General features: G+C 50.9%; 2 long non-coding RNA genes across 2 annotated transcripts in view; one reads left to right on the top strand and one right to left on the bottom strand.

Moving 5' to 3' along the window:
• LOC106727334 overlaps positions 1 to 13542 on the top strand; it is a 109248-nt gene that overhangs the window by 92156 nt on the left and 3550 nt on the right. The gene's annotated exons all lie outside the window — the stretch shown is intronic.
• Positions 4972 to 9332, bottom strand: LOC106727335. Its single transcript, XR_001363501.1, has 3 exons — positions 9315 to 9332; positions 8554 to 8577; positions 4972 to 4981 (listed from the first exon to the last, which is right to left on the bottom strand). It is a non-coding gene; the product is annotated as an uncharacterized LOC106727335 (long non-coding RNA).

Raw genomic sequence — 13542 nt, 5'->3', positions numbered from 1 at the left:
CTCTCTCCATCTCCCCCTCTGCAGTCTCCCCCCCCCCCTCTCTCTCTCTCTCTCCTTAATCTCTGTTCTCCTCTGACCGCCCGTGCTCCTCTCCCTCCCTCCTCTACCAAGAATATGCCTCTCTGGCCTCCCTTTTCCCCACTCACACTCTGCCTCCTCAGCTCTCTCAGCTCCCGTCTATAATCACTCTCACACAGCCCTTTCCACGTCCCCCTGTTCACCCAAACAACTCTCCCTCCGGTCAACCCGTCCTCCCTTAGTCTCTCCCTGCTCTCTCTGACCTCACTCACTCTATCTCCCCTCCTGTCCCATTGACATCCCCCTCTCCTCTCTTTCTCTGAACATCTCTCCCCACCACCACTGAGGACCATCTCTCCTCTTCCTGTCCAATAGGATGACACCCATCTCCCTAATCAGTCTCTACTTCCTCTTCATCTGACCTCCACTCTCTTTCCTATCTCTCTCTCCTTGATCTCTAGCATCGTTATATCTCCTCTTCCACTGACCTCTCTCTGTTTTTCTCTCCATCATCTCTGACCTCCCTCTCTTTGACCTCTTTATTTCCTGTCTCTGATCTCTCACTGTCACGTCTGCCACTGACATTGCTCTCTCTCCTCTGTGACCCTTCTCTCCTCTCCTCTTTCTCATACTTCTCTCTCTGCCCCCTCTCTCTGACCTCCACTCTCCTCTACCCTCATTCTCTCTCTCTCCCTCTTATCTCTCTTACCTCCCTCACCTACACTCTCCTTCTGGCCTCCCTTTTCCCCACTCACACTCTGCCTCCTCTCCCTCCTCAGCTCTCTCAGCTCCCGTCTGTAATCACTCTCGCACAGGCCTTTCCACGTCCCCCTGTTCACCCAAACAACTCTCCCTCCTCTACCTCTGGTCAACCCGTCCTCCCTTAGTCTCTCCCTGCTCTCTGACCTCACTCACTCTATCTCCCCTCCTGTCCCATTGACGTCCCCCTCGCCTCTCTTTCTCTGAACATCTTCTCTCCCCACCACAGTTAGGACCATCTCTCCTCTTCCTATCCGATAGGATGACACCATCTCCCTAATCTATCTCTACTTCCTCTTCATCTGACCTCCACTCTCTTCCCTATCTCTCTCTCCTTGATCTCTAGCATCGTTATATCTCCTCTTCCACTGACCTCTCTCTCTTTTTCTCTCCATCATCTCTGACCTCCATCTCTTTGACCTCTTATTTCCTGTCTCTGATCTATCATTCTCACATCTGCCACTGACATTGCTCTCTCTCCTCTGTGACCCTTCTCCTCTTCCTCATACTTCTCTCTCTCCCCCCTCTCTCTGACCTCCACTCTCCTCTACCCTCATTATCTCTCTCTCCCTCACCTACACTCTCTTCTCTAACTCTCTCTCCTCTTCCTCTGACCTCACTCCCCTCTACCGCAGCGGTTCTCAACCTGTGGGTCGCGACCCCTTTGGCGGTCGAACGACCCTTTCACAGGGGTCGCCTAAGACCATCCTGTATATCAGATATTTACATGACGATTCATAACAGTAGCAACATGACAGTTATGAAGTAGCAACGAAAATAATTTTATGGTTGGGTCACAACATGAGGAACTGTATTTAAAGGGCCAGAAGGTTGAGAACCACTGATCTACCTCTATGATCATTCTCTCCCTCTTCTTCTGACCTCTCTCTAATCTATATCTAACCTCCCTATCCTCTCTTTCCTTTATCTGAGAGTGCACGCTCTCTTCTCTCCTCTGACATCACTCTCGCTCTCTTCCTCTGACCTCTGTCTCTCCTCCCGCTCTCCTTGACCTCCCGCTCCTGTCTGTGCTATATTTCTGACCTCCACTCTCTTCTCTATCTCTCCCTCCTTGATCTCTAACCTCCCTCTCGCTGCTCTTCCTCTGAAGACTGTCTCTATTCCCCTCTCTCCCCCCAACCCCGGCTTGTGACCTCCATCTCTCTCTTCTATTTCTCTCCTCTACATCTGACCTCCCTCTCTCTGCCTCTCACCTCACTCTCCTCCATCCCCCTCCCTTCTCTTCTCCACTTTCTCCGAACTCCATCCTGGTCCCCTCTATTGCTGACCACCCTCTCTCTCTTCTCTACCTCTCTGTCCTCTATTCTGACCACGCTCTTAGGTATCTCTGACCTCCTTCTCTCCTCTTCCTCAAAGCTCTCTATCTCCTTTTCCTCAGACCTCCCTCCCTCTCCTACCTACCTCCCCCTCTCCTCAGGCCCTCTATCTCTTCCTCTGATACCTCTCTATCTCTGCCTCCTTGTACTCTAACCTCCTACCCTACCTCTCTATCCTCTACAATGACCACCCTGTCACCTATCTCAGACCTCTCCTCTCCTCCATCTGTGACCTCTTTCCTCTCCTATACCCTGCGCTCTCTCTCTCCCCATGCCTCTCTTCTAACTCCAATCTCCCTATCTACTCCTTTATATCTGACCTCTCTCACTCCTCTCTGTCTCTGGCCTCATTCTTCTCTACTTCTCTATCTCTGACCGCCCTCTCTCGCCTCTTCCACTGACCTCTCTCTCCATCCCTCTCCTCTCCTCTAACTCTGACCTCCCACTCTTCTCTGTCTCCTTCTCCCTCCTGTACCTCCTTACTTCTGTTCCTCTTCTCTTCTACCTCTGTTCTAAACTCTGACCATCCTCTCACCTATCTCTGACCTCCCTCTCCTCTGGCTCTGACCTCCCTCTCTACTACTGCTGATCCCCTTCTCTCTCTTCTCCCAATTTTACCTCCCTGCTATTCCATTATCCTCCCACTCTGGTCTCCCTCTCTCTCCCCATTCCATCTGATCTGCCTTTCTCCCCTCTTCCAACTCTGACCTCCATCTTACTCAGCTCCCCTCTCCTGTCCGTCACACCTCCCTCTACTGCTCATCTGTCCCTCCCTCTCCTCTCCCTTACTCCGCTACACTTCATGTCTCCGGCCTCTCTTTCTCTCCATCTCCTGCCTCTGAAGTCTTCCCCACTCTCTTCCTTTCTCCTTAATCTCTGTTCTCCCCCTGACCTTCCTTTTCCCCACTCCCTCCTCATCTCCCCTCTCTAATCACTCTTGCACCGCCCTGTCCCTCTCTTTTTGCCCAAACAACTCTCCTCCTCTACCTCTGATCAACCCGCCCTCTCTTATTCTCTCCCTGCTCGCTCTGACCTCACTCGCTCTATCTCCCCTCCTGTCCCATTGACCTCCCCATCTCTTCTCTTTCTCTCCTCTCTCTGAACACCTTCTCTCTCTCCTCCACTGCTGACAGCCCTCTTCCTCTACACTCTGTCCTCTACTCTGACCACCCTCTCTCTACTTCCTCTCTCTGACCTCCCTTCTCTCTCTCTGTACACTGACTACTCTCTCTCCCTCTCCTTGAAATCTTCCTCCCTCACTCTCCTCTGCCTCCGACCTATCTCTCTCCCCTATTCCTGATCACAAATTCTCTCCTATCTCTAATCTTCCTCCCTCCCGCTCTCTACTCTATTTTCTCTGAACTTTCTACCTCCATTTCTCCTCTACCGCTGACCTCCATCTTTCTCTCTCTCTTGATCTCTAACCTCCCCTCACCTATTTCTCTCTCCTCAACATCCATCTTCTCTATCTCTGATCTCCAATGCTCTTCTCTCTTTCATCTTCCTCCAACCCCCTCAGAACTCCCTCTCCTCTTATTCTGATCTCCCTCCTCTCTCTTTGCTATTCCTCTAATCTTTCTTTCCTCTATTCCTGATAACCCTCTCTCTGATCCTCCCCCTTCTTCTCTATCTCTAACCTCCTGTCATCATTTCCTCACCTCTCTAATCTTCCTCCTTCCTCCTCTCCTCTCTCTCTCTCCACTTTCTCTGAACTCCCTCTGTCTCCTCTATTGCTGACCACCCTCTATCTCTTCTTCTCCCCTACCTCTCTGTCTCTCTCTCTCTCCCCTTGACCTCTAACCTTCCTCCCTCTGTTCTCCCTTTGATCGCTAAACTCCCTCTTCTCTATCTCTGACCTCACTCTGTCTTCTCTACCTAATTCTCCTTTATCTCTAGCTTCTCTCTGCTCTTACTCCTCTCTGTCTGACCTCCCTTTCCTGTTTCTCCTCTACCTCCTCCTCGATCTCTAACCTCACTCTCTATCTCTAACTACCCTCTCGATCTCCTCTGCAATGATCTCTCTCTCCCTCTTTCATCTTACCTCCATCTCTCTCCACTGGCCTCCCTCTCCTCTCTTGCTCTCTCTCAACTCTTTCTCTCCTTGATCTCTGACTTCCCTCTCTCTCTGTCTCCATCACTCCTCTTCATCGTACCTCCCACTTCTGTATCTCTGACTTCCACCTCTCCCCTCTCTCTCTCTTTGATCTCGGACCTCCCTCTATCTCTAACCACCCTCACTCTCTTCTATTCCTCTCTCCTTTACCTCGCTTGTATTTCTGAATTAAGTCTCTCTCTCTCTCTCTCTCTCTCCTGGATCTCTAACCTCCCTCTCTATCCTCTATCTCTGACGCCCACAAATCTCCTATTCCTATCACCCCTCTTTCTCTTTCCATCACTCACCCCTCTCTCCTCTCTGACCTCCTCAACACTTCTGTATATCTCTCTACTTGATCTCTAACCTACCTATCTCTCCACTTCCACAAACCTCTCTCCCCTCTTACTGTGACCTCCTCTACTCTGTCTCCTCTGCCTGAGATACCTTTCCTCTACTTCTCTCTCCTCCATCTCTGACCTCCCTCTCCTCTATTTCTTTCTCTTTCACGATCCTGTGACCTCACTCTATGTTTTCTCTCCGCATCCTGACCCCTCTCTATTCTCCCCCCATTCTCTCTCCCTCCCTCCCTTTCTGACTCCTCTATTGCTGACCATCCTCTTTCTCTTCTCTTCTCCCTCTGATCAGCTCTCCTCTAATTCTATCTCCACTTTCTTGGACCAACCTCTCATGTCTCACCTCTATCTCTCTCTCCTTGATCTCTACCTCTCTCCTCAATTGATGGCCAACCTCCCTCTCCACTTCTTCTCCTGTCCTCTACTCTGACTTCCCTCACACCTATTTCGAGCTCATCTACTTCTATTTTCCCTGCCTTATCTCTGACCACCCTCTCCTTTGCCTCAGACCTACCCCTCCTCTATCTCTCCACTTTCTCTGAACTCTCTATCTGATCGCCCTCTCCTCTCCTCTATACCTCCTCCTTGATCTCTACCCTCCCTGTCTCTCCTCTTATACTGACCTCTCTCCTTTCTCTCTGATCTCCCTCTCCTATTGCACTGACAACTCTCTCCTCTATCTCTACCCTAGAGCCTCTTCCTCTCTCTCCTCTTTCTCCCTTAAACCCCCTTCACTCCCTCCCTCTCCTCTATCTTTGACTTCCATCTGTCTTCTCTCTTTCTGTCCATTATCTCTGACCTCACTCTCTCTCCTCAGCCCCATACTTCCATTTCTCTCTCCATCTCTGACCCGATGGGCCCTCTGCATCTCTTGCCCACCCCCCTCCTCTGACCTCTATCTCCCTCTCCCATACCTCTCTTCTCTACATCTCCTGCCTCCTTTATCTCTAATCTTCCCCCCCCCCCAATTCTCCCCTTTCCCTAAACTCCCTCTCTGTCTCCTCTATTGCTGACCACCCTCGCTCTCTCCTCTTCTCTCTGACCTTCCTCTAAGCTCTCTATCTCCTTTTCCTCAGACCTCTCTCCCTCTCCTCTTCCTACTCTCTCTCTGTCTCCTTGATCTGTAACCTCCCTCTCCACTACTTCTCTACCCTCCCCAGCTCACGCTCATCTTCCTCTAACCCCTTCCTCTGTCCTCTCTGTGTAACCTCTCTCTCAACTCTGTCTCTGGCCTCCTTCTCCTCCCACTGACCTCCATTTCCTCAGTCTCTGAGTTACCTCTCCTCTATTTCTCTCTGACCTCCCACTCCTCCCCCTGACTGCCCTCTCTCTCACCTCTTCCTCCTACCCCTCTCTTACCCTCTCCTCTATCTCGGACCTCACTCAATCTCTCTCTCTCTCCACCCCTGTCTCTGACCTCCCTTTCCTCTATTTCTCTGCCCTCTAACTCTCCTCTCTCTCTGATCTCCCCTCCCTTCTCTCTCTCGCTCCTCTAACCTCACTCTCCTCCAACTCTAACTTCCCTCTCTCTCCTCTTTGTCTATCTCTGGACAGAGAGGAGACCTTCCGCTCTTCCCTCTCCTCCACCACTGACCTCTTTCTCTCCCTCCTTTTTCTCTGACATCTCTCTCCTCTGCCTCTGAGCTAGCTCTACTCTATTTATCTCTCCCTCCACTTTCTGGGATTCCCTCTCTGTCTGTATTGCTGACCACCCTCTCACCTATTTCTCTCTCTCCTCATCTCACACCTACCTCTTTCACTGACCTCTCTCCCCTCTTTCTATAATAACTCCTCTTCCTCTGTCTCTGAGCTAGTTCTCCTCTATTTCTCTCTTCTCTATCTCTCCCTCCACTTTCTCAGACCTCCCGCTCCTCCATCTCTGTCTCTCCCCTTTCTCTCTGACCCACCTCTCCTCTCTTCTCACCCTTTGACCTTTATCTCTGACCTCTCTCTGTCTCCGCTATCTCAATCTCCTTGATCTCTAACCTCCCTCTGCTCTAACTCTTCTCTCTGACCTCTGTTTCCTCTGTCTCTCTCCTCCATCTCCTCCTTCATCTCTACTCTCCCCATCTCTCCTCTTACACTGACCTCCCTCTTGCTCTCTTACTCTCTCTCCTCAGCCCACCACTGTGCTATCCGTGACTTCAATCTCTCTCTCTCTCTCTCTCTCTCTCTCTCTCCTCTTTCTCTGATCTCCCTCTTCTCTACTTCTCTCTCCTTGACCTGGCTTTTCTCAATGACTGAAATCAGTCTCTCTTCTCTCTCTCTCTCTGCTTGATCTCTAACCTCCCTCACACCCCTCTTCCACTGACATTTCCCTATTTATCATCTGTCTCTCACCCCCTGCACTCGCTCCATCTCTCCGTGGCCTCCCTTTCTCTTTGATCTCTAACCTCCCTCACACCCCTCTTCCACTGACATCTCCCTATTTATCATCTGTCTCTGACCCCCTGCACTTGCTCCATCTCTCCTCTTCCTCTGACTACCCTCTCCTCTATTTCTCTCCTCTACCTCGCTCTTCCTTTCTCTGACATCGGTCTCACTTCTCAATCTCTCTCTCCTCTTCCACAGACGTCTTTCCCTCTCTCCTTCTGATCTCTCTCCTGGATCCCTAACTTCACTCCCTCTCCAATTCCATTGACCTCCCTCTCTGATCCCCTCTCCTCTCTTTCCTTAAGATCTAACCTCCCCCTCTCTCTCTCTCCTCTCTTACTCTGACCTCACTATCTGCCACTCCTCCCTCTCCTTATGCATCTCTCTCCCTATCCTCTCCCTTTCTCCTCTACATTCCATCTCTCCTGCCACTCAGCTCCTCTGATTTTCCTCTCTCCCTCTCTCCTCTTAACCTCTGTTCTCCCTCTGACCGCCAGCGCTCCTCTCCCTCTCTCCTCTACCAAGAATATGCCTCTCTGACCTCCCTTATCCCCACACCCACTCCTACTCACACTGTCTCCTCACCCTCCTCATCTCTCAGCTCTCATCTCCCCTCTCTAATCACTCTGGCACGCCCTTTCACTGTCCCTCTCTCTCCACCCAAACAACTCTCTCTCCTTCCTCTACCTCTGATCAACCCGACCTCTTTTAGTCTCTCCCTGCTCGCTCTGACCTCACTCACTCTCCCCTCCTGTTCCATTGACCTCCCCCTCTTCTCTTTCTCTGAACGTCTTCTCTCTCCCCACCACTGCTGACCACCCTCTCTCCTCATCCTATGCATGACTCTGACACCCATCGCTCTCATCTCTCTACTTCCTCTTCCTCTGACCTCCCTCTGATCTCCACTGTCTTCCCTATCTCTCATTCCTTGATCTCTAACATCACTCTGTCTCCTCTTCCTCTCTGTTGTCTCCTCTATATCTCTCCTGTATGTCTTTCTCCTCCTTCATTTGACCTCCCTCTCTCTCCTCTTCCACTGACCTCTTTTTCTCTCCATCATCTCTGACCTCTCTGTATCTCCTCTGCCTTTGATCTCTCTCACAGTTTCCACTGACATTGCTATCTCTCCTCAATCTGCGACCTCTCTCTCTCCCCCTTCTCTCTGACCTCCATCTCCTCTGTCTTTCTCTCCCTCTCCTGCACTCTCTTCTCTAAGTCTCTCTCTCAGATTTCTAATGTCCCTCTCCTCTTCCTCTGACCTCACTCTCCTCTGCCCCTTCGTTCAATGTCTCCCTCTCTCCCCCCTCCTGACCTCTCGCTTATCTATATCTGACCTCCCTATCCTCATTATCTGAGAACTCACTCTCTCTTCTCTCCTCTCTCTCTCACCTCCCCCTGACCTCCCTATTTCTCACCTCCACTCTCTTCTTTCTCTCTCTCCTTGATCTCTAACCTCCCTCTCGCTCCTCTTCCTCTGACCGGTGTCTCTATTCATATTTTCTCTCTCTCTCTCTCTCTCTCTTCCCTGAACTCCCTCTGGTCCCCTCTATTCCTGACCACCCTCACTCTCTTCTCTACCTCTCTGTCCTCCATCACCCTTCTCTCCTCTTCCTCTAACCTCTCTATCTCCTTTTCCTCAGACCTCCCTCGCTCTCCTGCCTTCCTCCCCCTCTTTCTCTGACCTGCCTTTCTCTCTCCTCTTCCCAGGCCCCCCTCGCTCTTCCTCTGACGCCTGTCTAACTCTGCCTCCTTGTACTCTAACCTCCTCCCCCCACTCCCCTACCTCTCTATCCTCTATCTTCCACTGACCTCTTTTTCTCTCCATCATCTCTGACCGCTCTGTATCTCCTCTGCCTTTGATCTCTCTCACATTTTCCACTGGCATTGCTATCTCTCCTCGAACTGCGACCTCTCTCTCCCCCCCTTCTCTCTGACCTCCGTCTCCTCTGTCTTTCTCTCCCTCTCCAGCACTCTCTTCTCTAAGTCGCTCTCTCAGATTTCTAATGTCCCTCTCCTCTTCCTCTGACCTCACTCTCCTCTGCCCCTTCGTTCAATGTCTCCCTCTCTCCCCCCTCCTGACCTCTCGCTTATCTATATCTGACCTCCCTATCCTCATTATCTGAGAACTCACTCTCTCTTCTCTCTCTCACCTCCCCCTGACATCCCTATTTCTCACCTCCCCTCTCTTCTTTCTCTCTCTCCTTGATCTCTAACCTCCCTCTCGCTCCTCTTCCTCTGACCGGTGTCTCTATTCATATTTTCTCTCTCTCTCTCTCTCTCTCTTCCCTGAACTCCCTCTGGTCCCCTCTATTCCTGACCACCCTCACTCTCTTCTCTACCTCTCTGTCCTCCATCACCCTTCTCTCCTCTTCCTCTAACCTCTCTATCTCCTTTTCCTCAGACCTCCCTCGCTCTCCTGCCTTCCTCCCCCTCTTTCTCTGACCTGCCTTTCTCTCTCCTCTTCCCAGGCCCCCCTCGCTCTTCCTCTGATGCCTGTCTAACTCTGCCTCCTTGTACTCTGACCTCCTCCCCCCACTCCCCTACCTCTCTAACCTCTACAATGACCACCCTGTCACCTATCTCAGACCTCTCCTCCAACTCCAATCTCCCTATCTTCTCTTTTATCACTGACCTCACTCGCTCTCCTATGACCTCTATCTCTCCCTTCTGTCTTTGGCCTCATTCTTCTCTATCTCTGACCTCCCTCTCTTCTCTATCCCTCTCCACCTATGCCTCTATTTCTCTCTCCTCCATCTCCTTAATCTCTATCCACCCTCTCTCCTATACCTCCTTATTTCTGTTTCTCCTCTTCTCCTCTACCTCTGTTCTAAACTCTGACCATCCTCTCACCTATCTCTGACCTCCCACTCCTCTGGCTCCGACCTCCATTTCTACCCCTCCCTCCTGCACTTTCTTTGAACTTCCTATGTCTGCTGTATTGCTGACCTCTCTCTCTCTCATCTTACTCCAACCCCGCTCATCTGTCTCTTACTATCCACTTTCTCTGAACTCCTTCTCTCTCTCCTCACTCCCTGACCTGTCTATCTCTGACCTCCCTCTAGCTCCTCTTTCACTGATCTATCTATCCCTCCCTCCCTCCCTCCCTCCCTCATTATTCTGGAAGTCTAAACTCCCTCTCCCTCTTTCTTCAAACTCTCTCCACTCCTCTGACCTCCATCTTCCTCAGCTCCCTCCTGTACCACACACCTCCCTCTACAGCTCCTCTGTCCCTCCCTCTTTCCTCTCACAAACCACCCTCTCTGCTCTCCCTATGCCTCTCTGCCCTTATGTATCTCTCTCTCCCCTCTCCCTTTCTCCTCTACATTTCATCTCTCCTGCCTCATCTCCTCTAACCTGCCTCTCTTTCTCTCCATCTCCTCGCTCTGAAGTCTCCCCACTCTCTCCCTCTCCTTAACCTCTGTTCTCCCTCCCTCCCTCCTCTACCAAGAATATGCCTCTCTGACCTCCCTTTCCCCACTCCCATGCCCACTCTGACTCCTCTCCCTCCTCATCTCTCCCACCGCCCTTTCCCTGTCCCTCTCTCTTCACCCAAACAGCTCTCCCTCCTCTACCTCTGATCAACCCGTCCTCTTAGTCTCTCCCTGCTCTCTCTGACCTCACTCACTCTCTCCTCTCTGTGAACACCTTCTCTCGTTCCTCCACTGCTGATCACCCTCTCTCTCCTCTTCCTCTACACTCTGTCCTCTACTCTGAACCCCCCCTTCTCTCTCTTCTTGCGCTGACTTCTCTCTTTCCTCTGCCTCTCCCCTCCCTCTCACCTCACTCTCCTCCATCTTCTCTCTACACTTGCCCTGAACTCCCTCTCTGTCTGCTCTATTGCTGACCACCCTCTCCCTCTTCTTCTCTACCTCTCTGTCCTCTATTCTGACCACCCTCTCTCTTCTCTCCTCTTCCTCTGACAAACCTCCACTCTCTTCTCTGTATCTCTCTCTACTTTCTCAGAACTCCCTCTCCTCTTACACTGATCTTCCTCCTCGCTCTTTCCTCTACCTCCTTATTTCTCTCTCCCCTATTCCTGATAACCCTCTCACTCCTCTCTAATCCTGCCCCCCTCTTCTCTATCTCTAACCGCCTGTCCTCTTCCGTTCACCTCTCTTCTCTCTCTCTACACATTCTCTGAACTCCCTGTCTCCTCTATTACTGACCACCCTCTCTCTCTCTCCCCTTGATCTCTAACCTTCCTCTCTCTGTTCTCCCTTTGATCGCTAAACTCCCTCCCCTCTCTGTCTGACCTCCCTTTCCTCTATTTCTCCTCCGAAATGGTCTCTCTCTCCCTCTTTCATCTTACCTCCATTTCTCTCCCCTTGCTCTGACCCCTTTCTCCTTCTCTCCTTGATCTCTGACTTCCCTTTCTGTCTCCATCACTCCTCTTCATCTTACCTCCAACTTCTCTATCTCTGACTTCCATCTCTCTGCTCTCTCTCTCTCTCTCTCCCCTTGATCTCTAACCCCCACAAATCTCCTATTCCTATCACCCCTCTTTCTCTTTCCATCACTCACCCCTCTCTCCTCCCCTCCTCTTCCTCTATCTCCGACCTCCTTAACACTTCTATATATATCTCTACTTGATCTCTAACCTCCATCTCTCTCTACCCTCTCTCCACTCTTACTCTGTCTCCTCTGCCTCTGACCTCCCTCTCCTCTGTTTCTCTCACGTCCTGTGGCCTCCCTCTCCTCTATTTTTCTCTCCTCTTCCTGACCATTCTCTCTCCACTTTCTCGGAACTCCCTCTCTGACTCCTCTATTGCTAACCACCCTCTTTCTCTTCTTCCCCTTTAACTCTTTTACTCTGACCACCCTCTCACCTATTTCTCTCTCCTCTCCCTCCTCTGCCTCTGATATCCTTCTCTCTCTCTCTCAACCCCTCTCTCACTGACCTCCATGTGCTCTATGATCAGCTCTCCTCTAATTCTATTTCTGATCTCCCTCTCTTTCTCTCCTCTACCTCTCTGTTCTCAACTCTGACCATCCTCTCACGTCTCACCTCCCTCCTTCGCTTCTGCCTCTGTACTCACCCCTCTTTCTCTTTCCATCACTCACCCCTCTCTCCTACCCCTCCTCTCCTCTATCTCCGACCTCCTTAACACTTCTATATATATCTCTACTTGATCTCTAACCTCCATCTCTCTCTACCCTCTCTCCACTCTTACTCTGTCTCCTCTGCCTCTGACCTCCCTCTCCTCTGTTTCTCTCACGTCCTGTGGCCTCCCTCTCCTCTATTTTTCTCTCCTCTTCCTGACCATTCTCTCTATCTTCACTTTCTCGGAACTCCCTCTCTGACTCCTCTATTGCTAACCACCCTCTTTCTCTTCTTCCCCTTTAACTCTTTTACTTTGACCACCCTCTCACCTATTTCTCTCTCCTCTCCCTCTCTCCCTCTGCCTCTGACGACATCCTTCTCTCTCTCTCTCAACCCCCCTCTCACTGACCTCCATGTGCTCTATGATCAGCTCTCCTCTAATTCTCTCTATTTCTGATCTCCCTCTCTGTTCTCAACTCTGACCATCACCTCCCTCCTTCGCTTCTGCCTCTCTCCTCCCTCTGAACTTCCTCTCTGTCTCCTCTACTGCTGACCACCCTCGCTCTCTTCTTCACCTCTAACTCTCTGACCTTCCTCTAAGCTCTCTCCTTTTCCTCAGACCTCTCTCCCTCTATCTTCCTCCCCCTCTAACTCTGATCTGCCTTTTTCCTCTTCCTACTCTCTCTGTCTCCTTGATCTCTAACCTCCCTCTCTCTCCACTACTTCTCTACCCTCTAACCCCTTCCTCTGTCCTCTTTGTCTAACCTCTCTCTGTCTCTGACCTCCTTTCCTCTGTCTCTGAGTTAGCTCTCCTATATCTATAACCTCACTTCTCTATTTCTCTCCTGTCTACTTCTCACCCTGACTGCCCTCTCTCTCTCCTCTTCCTCCTACCTCTCTATCTCTGACCTCACTCTCCTCCATCTCTAACCTCCCTTTCTCTCCTCTACATCTCACTTCTCTGACCTTTCTCTCCCTCCTTTTTCTATGACATCTCTCTCTTCTGCCTCTGAGCTAGCTCTCCTCCATCTCTGACTTCTGTGTCTCTTCTCTATCTCTCCCTCCACTTTCTGGGAACTCCCTCTCTGACTCCTGAACACCCTCCTTCTCTTCTTCCTCTTTAACTCTGTCTTTTAATCTGACCACCCTCTCACCTATTTCTCTCTCCTCAAACTCATACCTCCCTCTCCTCTTCCTATGACCTCTCTACTGCTCTATCGCCTCTACCTCTTCGCTCATTCTCTCTCTCTCTCTCCCCACTTTTCCTCTGAGATGTCTCTTCTCTAAATCTACCCTCTATATCCTCTCTCTCCTTCATCTCTAACCTCCCTCTCCTCTTCCTCCACCCCCTCTCTTCTGTCTCTCTTCACTTTCTTTGAAATCTCTGTCGCCTCTATTGATGAACACCATCTCTCTCCTCTGCCCCCCCACTTCTCTGTCCTCCCTATCTCCGCTCTCTCCTTGATCCTAACTTCCCTCTCTCCACTCTTACTCTGACCTCCTCTCCTCTATTCCTGACTTCGCTGTACTCCCTATCCTACTCCACTGATCTCTCTCTCTCTCTCC

Source organism: Myotis brandtii, unplaced genomic scaffold (assembly GCF_000412655.1).
Source record: "Myotis brandtii unplaced genomic scaffold, ASM41265v1 scaffold409, whole genome shotgun sequence".
Lineage (NCBI taxonomy): Eukaryota > Metazoa > Chordata > Mammalia > Chiroptera > Vespertilionidae > Myotis > Myotis brandtii.
This window is presented reverse-complemented; position numbering and strand designations above follow the sequence as displayed.